Source organism: Jaculus jaculus, chromosome 9 (assembly GCF_020740685.1).
Source record: "Jaculus jaculus isolate mJacJac1 chromosome 9, mJacJac1.mat.Y.cur, whole genome shotgun sequence".
NCBI classification, from domain to species: Eukaryota; Metazoa; Chordata; class Mammalia; order Rodentia; family Dipodidae; genus Jaculus; species Jaculus jaculus.
In genome coordinates, this window is record NC_059110.1 from 80,860,018 (window position 1) to 80,870,895 (window position 10,878).

Consider the following 10,878-nt stretch of genomic DNA (forward strand, 5'->3'; position numbering starts at 1 on the left):
AGTACCACTCCAGGCTTCCTGCACTCTCCCATCCCCCAACTGACAGAACCATGATCCCCCAGAGAACACATTCAGCTCCCAGCACCAGGGAATCCAGCAGAGCTGATCAGAACACCAGATTCACAGCACAACACAAAGGGATCAAGGTGTGTACTCAGCATTGATGAGATTGGAAGCCACCTCAAAAGGTAATGAGGCAGACTGAAAAAGAAGCAGGTACATAGGCCTGCACTGTTAAGTGCTAATCTCTCTTTCTATGTTAGGGCAGATTATGGGTTACATATTCATGGTTGGCTTTACCATTCTCAATTAAGCTGCATTTGGGGGTTGACTATTGTTGCCTTCGATGATTTCAGATTCATAGGACCTTTGTCTTTTTCTTTTGTCATTATTGGGATAGGGTCTGATTCAGACCCAGACTGGCTTGGAACCCACTTCAGAACTGAAATCGCAGCCTCCCAGCTGACAGGATAAAGGGTGTAGAGAAACACACACAGTTAAGGATTTTGGCTTGATAACGTTATCTGTTTATTTCAGTCTCCACACATGCATACTCTGTGCTGGTTTTTAGTGAATGTGTATATTGCTCAGTTGAATTTTAGAATTTGCCAGTAAATTGCTCAACCCAGTCCACTAGAATACATAAATAGCAGGCAAACTCAACACCTAGAATTACTTCTGTGGTTGGATTGAAGTATAATAACTACACTTGGCCCCTTAAACTCTTACTCTGAAGGTACATAAGGTTGGATTTCCAACTCTAAAAGCACTGCAGATTATTAGAAAATCCAAGCATAAAATCAACTCAGGATGCAAAAATTGCAACATTATAATACAAGAAACACAAAGAATCAAGACATTACGTTCCCACCAAAAATTATAAATCCATCAGAAATGGCCCTGATGAGGCTTTTTAGATGAAATGCCTGACAAAGATTTTAAAGAAATGATTTTATGTATACTCAAAGAAATCAAATGACTCAAAGAAGAAAACAAAGGAATTAAATAAGAAAACAATCACCTGAAGGAATTCCAAGAGAACACAGGAAAGCAGCTCAATGAAATTAGGAGGCCATTACAAGACATGAGTAAAGAAATAGAAATACTGAAGAAAATTCAGGCAGAAATGCTAGCAACGAAGAACATGATCAGTCAAGTAAAAAATGAATAAATAACTCTGTGGAAAATCTCACCAACAGAATGGTTAAAGGAAGGAACTAGAATACCAGGTGGCAGATCTAATACAGGCCAACAAAGAGAAAGACAAGCTAAAAGAAAGTTATGAATGGGAATTTCAAGATATCTGGGACACTATGAAAAGATCAAACATAAGAATTCAGGGCACAGTAGAAGAAGAATTTCAATCCAGAGGCTTAGGCATTTTCAACAAAATCATAGAAGAAAAATTTCCCCAAATTGGGAAATAAATGCCAATGCAGATACAAGAAGCTTTTAGAACACCAAACAGACACAACCTGGAAAAAACCTTTGCTCACCATGTTATAATTAAACTACTAAGCACACAAACCAAAGAAAATATATTGAAAGCAGTTAGAGAGAAAAAGCAAGCCACCGCATATATCCAAGCAAGCCCATCAGGATCACAACACATTACTCAACACAAACTTTAAAAGCCAGAAGGGGTTGGAATGATGTATTCCAAGTTCTGAGCGATAACAATTGTCAACCAAGATTACTTTATCCTGCAAAGCTCTCTATCTAAATTGGTGGAAAAATAAGTACATTCCACTATTATAACAGGCTAAATAAATTTATGACAACTAAGCCAGCTCTACAGAAAATACTTCATGCTGAAGAGAAAGCAAAGCACACACGTGAGGAAACAGGAAAGAATAAACCATGCTCAAATAACACTTAAAACAAAAGATTAAAGAAAATAGGAAACACTATGAAATAATATGAATGGTGAGAATAAACACATGCCTTTCAATAATAACTCTTAATACCAATGGCCTCAATGTACCAACCAAAAGACACAGGCTATCAGACTGGATTAAAAGACAGTATCCTGTTTCTTGTTGCCTCCAGGAAACTCATCTCTCAATAAAAGATAGATACTGTTTTAGGGTAAAAGGATTTAAAATGGTATTTCAAGCAAATGGGCCTTGATAACAAGCATGGCTACTATCCTAATATCTGACAGGATAGATTTCAGACCAACATTAGTGAGGAAAGATAAAGAAGATCACTTTATACTGATTAAAGGAACACAGCGACAGGAGGACATTACAATCATAAATATATGAACCTAACATGGGTGCTCTCAATTTAATTAAACAAACACTATTAGACTTAAGGTCACAGATAACACCAAACACAATTGTAGTTGGTGACTTCAATACCCCATTCTCATCATTCAAGCAAGAAATTGCAGAAGACCCTAGGAAATGGAAAGACATCATATGTTTTTGGATTGGAAGCATCAATATTGTGAAAATGTCAATCTTACCAAAAGCAATCTTCACATTTAATACAATCCCCATTAGAATTCCAATGGTATTCTTCACAGAAATAAAAAAAAAAATTCTAAATTTAATTTGGAAACACAGAAAATGTCAAATAGCCAAAACAATTTTGAGCAATAAAAATAAGGCTGGTTGTATCATCATACCCAATTATAAGCTATATTACAAAGCCATAGTGACAAAAAACAGCATGGTATTGGCACAAAGACAGACACGTATATCAATGAAACAGAATAGAGGACTCAGATGTTAATCCAGGCAGCTGCAGCCATCTGATTTTTGATGGAAAAATATTCACTGGAGAAAAGACAGCCTTTTTAAAAAGTGGTGCTGGGAAACTTGGATATCTAAATGTAGAAAGATAAAAATAGATCTTTGTCTTTCTCCATGCATAAAAGTCAAGCCCAAGTGTATTAGGTACCTTATTATCAGACCTGAAACTCTGAAACTGCTGTAGGAAAGGATAGTGGAAACACTTCAACATATTGTCATAGGCAATGAATTTCTGAATATAACCCCAATTTCTCAGGAAATAAAACCACCAATAAACCACTGGGATCTCATGAAATTGCAAAGCTTTTGTATAGCAAAGGAACCTGTGAATAGAGCAAAGAGACAACCTATAGAATGGGAGAAAATCTTTGCCAGCTATACATCTGAGAGGATTAATATCCATAATATACAAAGAACTCAAAAAACAATAAAAGCTCAAACAATCCAATTAATAAATGGTCTATGGAACTAAATAGAGAATTCCCAAAGTAAGAAATACAGATGGCATATACACATCTAAAAAAGTGATCTATATCCTTAGTCATCAGGGAAATGCAAATTAAAACTACCTCAAGATTCCTTCTCACTCATGTCAGAATGGCTATTATTAAGAAAACAAATGACAATACATATTGGCAAGGATGCAGAAAAGGTGACCCTTCTAAACTGTTGGTGGGAATGTAGACTGGCACATCCATTGTGGAAATCAGTATGTAGTTTCTTGAGACAGCTAAAAGTAGATTTGCCATATGATCCAGCTGTAGAACTCCTAGGCATATATCCTAAGGATTCATTTCAGTACTTTAGAGATACTTGTACAAACATGTCTATTGCTGCTTTATTCACACTAGCTAGGAAATGGAATCAGCCTAGATGTCCCTCAGTATGTGAATGGATAATAAATATGTGGTACATTTACACAATGGAGATCTATTCAGCAGTAAAGAAACATGAAATTTGCAGGAAAATGGATAGATCTGCAAAGGATTATACTAAGTGAGTTAACCCAGGCACAATAAGTCAAATGTCACATATTCTCTCTCATATATGGATCCTAGCTACAAGTGTTTTGATTTGTATGTGAGCTAGAACCAAAAATTGGTAGCAGAAGCCAGTAAGCTAGGAAAATGCTATAAGGGAGGAAAGAGAGAGAAGGACTTTAGGGGGTAATATTTTATATATTAAGTAGAAGAACAGATTATAGGGAGTGGAATGGCCTAAGTAGGTCAGGAGAAGAGATTGAGTATAAGAAGGGCAGGGGGAGGAGGGTCAATCAAAATTCAAGATATTCTGAATAAGACACATGAAAATCTACTTTCTTGAATAATGGCACATCCAGAATCCATAGATTATTACTAGAAATTTTTCAGTACAAGGGATGGGATACCTTCCGGTGGGTTGTTGGCCAGGGAGGTCCCTGTTGCCTCCAAAACATTACCGGGTATTGCCAAGGCCCTTGGTTTCATGTGAGTAACAGATGGTAAGACCCTATTAGACTTCGCTTGCCTGGGCAGTCAGGTCACTGAGAAATCAAGCTGGTGCTGAGCTGAAAACCTTCTCCCTATAGGCCAGCCAAATGAAAGCTGGAAAAAGTTGTGCTGTATGTAGCCCTATGGAAGAAAGAAGTCATCAGCAGTGAAAACAGTGGGCACTGGAAGCCTCAAGTTTGGCCAGCCAGGCCAAATGACTGAACAAGTGTTATAGTGATAAGTCTGCTCTGGGGGAAACCAACAGCTCTCTAATTGGACTGGAGGCCAGCCCCATGGGAGGGAATTCATGCCTTGAACTGAAAACCCAAGCCTATGGCAGGGGAGGTCATGAGCCTTAGGGTTATAAAGTCTGTTCTGGTCTGGCTAAATGCTTATATTATTCTCACCAAATTGCCCTGAAAGCACTACACTTAATGTTTATATACATATATTAATGCTACTCTCACTTTTGGTTAGAGAAGCTTCTCTTTTCAGGTGGCAGTGACCACTGGGATTACCCAGAAGGCAACATGGTGCTGAGAAGAAGGGACAGAGGAGTGCTCAGCCCTGAAACATATCTATCACACCTGCCAAGGCTTAGGGTCCATTGTGGAAGAGGTGGCTGAAAGAATATAATAGCCAAAGAAAGGATACCACTCCTTACAATGCTACTGTGCATACAGAAATTGGCCTTTATACCCATGACCTCACAGTGCCTAGCAATACCTTCATAAGATCCTCATTATAGGAGAAAAAGTGGATGATAGGATTAAAATAACAGAGAGACTAATAGAGAGAGGAGGAGATATAATGGAGAGTGGAGTTGTGAAAGGGAAAGTGGCGAGGGGGATGGAATTATCATGGTTTATTATCTGTAAGTATAGAAGTTGTCAATAAAAAATTTTTAAAAATAAAAAAGCATTTCTTGGCACTGGAAAGATGGCTCGCAGTTACACTCCTTGCCTGCAAGGCCTAAGGATCTGGATTTGATTCCCCAGTACCCACATAAAGCCAGATACATTAAATGTCATCTGCATCTGGAGTTTGTTTGCAGTGGCAGGAAGTCCTGGTGTGCCCATTCTCTCTTCCTCCCTCTCTCTGTCATATAAATAAATAAATTTTTAAAAACATTTTTTTTGAGGCAAGCCCAATAGACTGACCTTTTCTATGAGAAAGAGAAAATTGGTGTGTCAGGGCCTCCAGCTGCTGAGATTGAATTCCAGACATATGCACCACCTTGTGCACATGTACGACCTTGTGTGTTTATGTCATTTTGTGTGTCTGGCTTATGTGGAAACTGGAAGGTAGATCATGGGTCCTTAGGCTTCGCAGGCAAGTACCTTAACTGCTAAGCCATCTTTCCAGCCCTCTTTTGCAAATGTTTTTTTTTTTTAATAATATTAACTTTTTATTTATTTATTTATTTATTTATTTATTTATTTATTTATTTATTTATTTAAAAGAGGAAAATAGAGAATGGGCATGCCAGAACCTATTCTCATTACAAACAAATTCCAGATGAATGGGTCATTTATTTGCATTTGTTTCACATAAATACCATCCCCTTAAGACCTTCCATCTCCTCCCTCTCTTATAGCCTTTTTCTAGCTTATGGGCCTCTGCTACTGGGTTTTGGTTTTAGCTCACACATAAGTCTATAAGTTTTTAGCTAGGATCCACACATGAGAGAGAACATGTGATGTTTGGCTTTCTGAGCCTGACTTAGTATAATCCATTCCAGATCCATCCGTTTCCCTGCAAATTTCATAATTCCATTTTTCTTTACTGCTGAATAGAACTTCATTATGTAAATATATCACATCTTTATTATCCATTCATCTGTGGATGGGCATCTAGGCTGGTTCCTCTTCTTAGCTATTGTGAAAAGAGCAGCAATAAATGTGGCTGTGCAAGTATCTCTAAGGTACTGAAAAGAGTCATTAGGATATATGCCTAGGAGTGCTATAGCTGGATAATATGGTAAATCTATTTTTAGCTGTCTCAAGAACCTCCACACTGATTTCCACAATGGCTGTACTACATTACATCCCAGCCAACAGTGTAGAAGGGTTCTCCTTTTACTGCATTCTCACCAACTTTTATTGTCATTTATTTTCTTTTTTAAAAAATCTGATTTATTTGAGAGCAATAGACAGAGAGGGAAAGAGGCATAGATAGAGAGTGAGAGAATGGGCATGCCATGGCCTGTAGCCACTGTAAACGATCTCCAGACATGTGCACCCCCTTGTGCATCTGGCTAATGTGGGTCCTGGGGAATTGAGCCTCGAACCGGGGTCCTTAGGCTTCACAGGCAAGCACTTAACTGCTAAACCAGCTCTCCCACCCTGTAATTTGTTTTCTTGATGGTAGCCATTCTGACAGGAGAGAGATGGAATCTCAAAGTTGTTTTAATTTGCAGTCACCTTATGGCTAAGGATGTAGAACACTTTTTTGGATGTTTATATGCCATCTGTATTTCTTCGAGTGAGAACTCTCTATTTAGTTCCATAGCCCATTCTTTTAATTGGGTTGTTTGATTTCTTATTGTTCTGTTTTATGAGTTCTTTGTATATTCTGGATATTAATCTCGTCAGATGGCAAAGATTTTCTCCCATTCTGTGGTTGTCTCTTTGCTCTATTCACAGTATCATTTGCTGTACAAAAGCTTTTTAATTTCATAAGATCCCAGTGGTTGATTAGTGATTTTATTTTCTAAGCAATTGGGGATATATTCAGAAAGTCATTATCTATGCCAACATGTTGAAAGGTTTCCCCTACCTTTTCCTCAAGCAATTTCAAAGTTTCAAGTCTGATACTAAGGTCCCTGATTCACTAGGATTTGATTCTTATGCATGGAGAAATACAAGGATCAATTTTTGTCGTTCTACAGATAGATATCCAGCTTTCCCAGCACCCCTTGTTGAAGAGGCTGTCTTTTCTCCAATGAATATTTTTGGCATTTTTGTCAAAAATCAGATGGCTGTAGCTGGATTAACATCTGGGTCCTCTATTCTGTTCCATTGATCTACATGTCTGTCTTTTTCTAATACCATGCTGTTTTTATTATTATGGCTTTGCAATATAACTTAAAATTGGCTATAGAAATAAAACAAGCCTTATTTTTGTTGCTTAAAATTGTTTTGTCTATTAGAAGTTTTTTTGTGCTTCTAAATGAATTTTACTATTGTTTTTTTCTATTTCTGGTAAAAATTCCACTGGAATTTTAATGGGGATTGCATTAACTGTGTAGATTATTTTTGTTAAGATTGACATTTCACAATATTGTTTCTTCCAATCCAAGAACATGGTATATCTTTCCATTTCCTTGTGTCTTCTGCAATTTCTTGCTTGAGTGTTTTAAAGTTCTCATTGTAGCAATCCTTCACTTCATTGGCTAAGTTTATTCCAAGATGCTTTATTTATTTAAATATTTATTTTAAGGCAACTGTGAATGAAAGATATTCCCTGATTTCATCCTCTGCCTGTTTGTTATTAATATCTAGTAAAGCTACTGATTTTTGTGTATTTATTTTGTATCCTGCTACATTGCTAAAAGTGTTTATCAGTTCTAACAGTTTGCTGGTAGAGTCTTTAGGGTTTTTTTATGTATATCATCTGCAAATAATGATAATTAGATCTCTTCCTTTCCACTTTGTATTCCTTTTATGAGTGTCTCTTGCCTTACTGCTGTAGCTAAGACTTCTAGTACTATATTAAATAAAAGTGTGGACAGTGGACACCCTTGTTTTGTTCCTGATTTTAGTGGAAAAGCTTCAAGTTTTTCTCCATTTAGTTTCATGTTGGCTGTAGGTTTGTCATAAATTGTCTTTATTATGGTGAGAAATGTTCTTTGTATGTCCAGTTTCTGTAGTACTTTTACCATGAAAGGATGTTTGATTTTGTCAAATGCCTTTTCTGTATCTATTGAGATGATCAGGTGATTTTTGTCCTTCAGGCCATTTATATGATGTATTACAGTTATCAATTTGCATATGCTGAACCATCCCTGCATCCCTGGGATAAAGCAAATTTTTTCAGGATGAATAATCTTTGATATATTCTCATATTCTGTTGGCCAATATTTTGTTCAGAATTTTTGCATTTATGTTCATCAGGGAGATTGGTCTGTAATTTTCTTTCTTGTTCTGTCTGGTTTTATGTATGAGAATGATGCTGGCTTTATAGAGGGAGTTCAGTAGAATTCCTTCCTTTTCTATTTTATGGAAAAGTTTGAGAAGCATTGGTGTTAGTTATTCCATGAAGGTCTGGTAAAATTCACCAGTGAATCCATCTGGCCCTGGGCTTTTTTTAGTTGGGAGACTTTTTAACTACTGCTTTAATCTCCATACTTATTATAGGTATATTTAAATGGCTTATCTCATCTTGATTTAATTTTGCTAGGTTATATGAATCAAGGAAATCATCCATTTCTTTCAGATTTTCTGACTTAGAGGCATATATATTCTGAAAGTATGTCCTTACAATTGTCTAAATATCTTTGGTATCTGTTGTAATGTTGTCTTTTTTCATCACTAATTTTATTAATTTTTGTTCCTTCTCTCTTTCTTATGGTCAGGTTTACTAAGGGTTTATCTATCTTGTATGTCTTTTCAAAAAACAACTCTCTGTTTCTTTTTTTTAATTTTTATTTATTTATTTGAAAGCAACAGACACAGAGAGAAAGACAGATAGAGGGAGAGAGAGAGAATGGGCGCACCAGGGCTTCCAGCCTCTGCAAACGAATTCCAGACACGTGTGCCCCCTTGTGCATCTGGCTAACGTGGGACCTGGGGAACCAAGCCTTGAACCGGGGTCCTTAGGCTTCACAGGCAAACACTTAACCACTAAGCCATCTCTCCAGCCCCAACTCTCTGTTTCATTGATTCTTTGGATTGTTTTTGTTTTCTATTTTATTAATTTCTTATTTTAGTTTTTTTTACATTATAACTATATGTGATGGTACAATTTTATATTAAATTAATAAGTATTTAATTGTTGTAAGTAGAAGTAGAATATAGATTGATTATAATAAAGCTTTTTATACAAAGTTTCATTTCTAAATGAAAAAACTCCTATGTCCTTTTCCACAAATTCAGTGAATACTTTTAAAATACATGTATGAAAATAAATGATGGCAGTGATACCAAAAGCTAGCTATATAAATTGAAAGCGAATCATACAATATAGGCATGATAGGCTAATTGACCCAGGTTGAGTTATTTCAATAGACAAAAAAGTCACTAATGGTTCATTTGAAGTAGTATCAGTTAATATAGAGTTCTTAAATTTTCTGATGAAACTTCATGATGCCACTACCACGCTTCTGATTTTTCTTCCTGTTTTCCAGTTCTTTAAAAAAACCAACAAAAAAAAACATAAAATCAATAAGGAAACAGGCATCAAGCATCACAGCTTTCATTTTTACATCAAGGTTGAGTGAAAACTGGATGCCAAAGTTCTCTGCATCTGTTAATGCCTCTCTCACAAGCCCAGACCTGTGCTTGGAAATCTTGCCAAGTGCAGATTCTTCATCAATAGATTTGATCTGAAAATCAACATCAAAATAGCAGCTGTACACAAAACATGGGCTACCAACCTTTAGAATATCCTCCCTTTCCTTATTTTGAAGAGTGAACCTTGGTAGACAAGGGTGCCAGTTCTGCATCACATAACCCACTGGCACACCAGGAGAGCTTGTATTTCTATCTGTTGAAGGCAGTAGGGGAAGCAGCAACTGATACATCTCAGTAGTCTCTCAAGAGTCATGACCTCTTGGCCCAGATTATCAAGAATCCTCCAGGTGAGGGGTCGGGAATGTCTACAGCAGTTGTGGGTGCAGCAGTATCTTCCACAGAAAAGTAAACCTGCTGCCCAAGGTTGTTCTTAATTTCATACTTGTTACTTGTATCAAAAAGCCTATTAAGTCTTATAGAAGTTCAATTTGCTGATGAACCAGAATCTGATCTATTTGACTTAAGTACTCCAGTCCAGAAAGGCAGTGTACTGGAAGAGGTGGGGCTGGCATCCATGGTGTTCCTGCAGGTCCCACAGGCTGATTTCGAACAGGAAAGCTATCTGAGCCAGCACCTGCATAGCTTACAAGTGGGACTATGTAGCCAGCCTGGGGCTCTGGATAGGCATGTCGGGGCCCTGGGTAGGCAAGCTAGGGTCTTTGGTAACAAGCCTGGGGTCCAGTATAAGCCATCTGGAGTCCAATGTAACCTGTATTTCCTGGGGACCCTGGAAAGCTGCTGGTGGATACAGAGGAGGATACCCAGCTGGGTACCCCATTTCTGCCTGCAGAGTGTCCTTCTACATGTTGTGAGAACTGGCAGCGTTTCAAATAGTTTCTTCTTTTGTTTCACCTGATGTGACTCAACCTGGGATTTGCCCTTGTCTGGAAAGCCTAGCCCCCAAGGCCATCAAGGGAGCTTTCTGCCCACAGGAGCGTGCCCAGCTTCTAGCCCAGGTCAAGGCTGCTGAACTGTGCACAGCCCTGCCAAAGACCCAGTGGGGTCTTCCTGGGAGGTGGCATGGGCACCTGAGAATGGCCTAAGGTCGCCAGAGATGGCTGGATTTCCTGTATTTCATTCATTTCTGCTCTAATCTTTATTATTTCTTCACATATACAGATTTTTGGTTTGCCTTGT

The 10,878-nt window shown here is 37.7% G+C and overlaps 1 pseudogene; it reads right to left on the bottom strand.

The window, feature by feature from the left end:
* Positions 1–9,540: 9,540 nt before the first annotated feature.
* On the bottom strand, positions 9,541–10,268 carry LOC101594706 (annotated as a pseudogene).
* Positions 10,269–10,878: the final 610 nt, after the last annotated feature.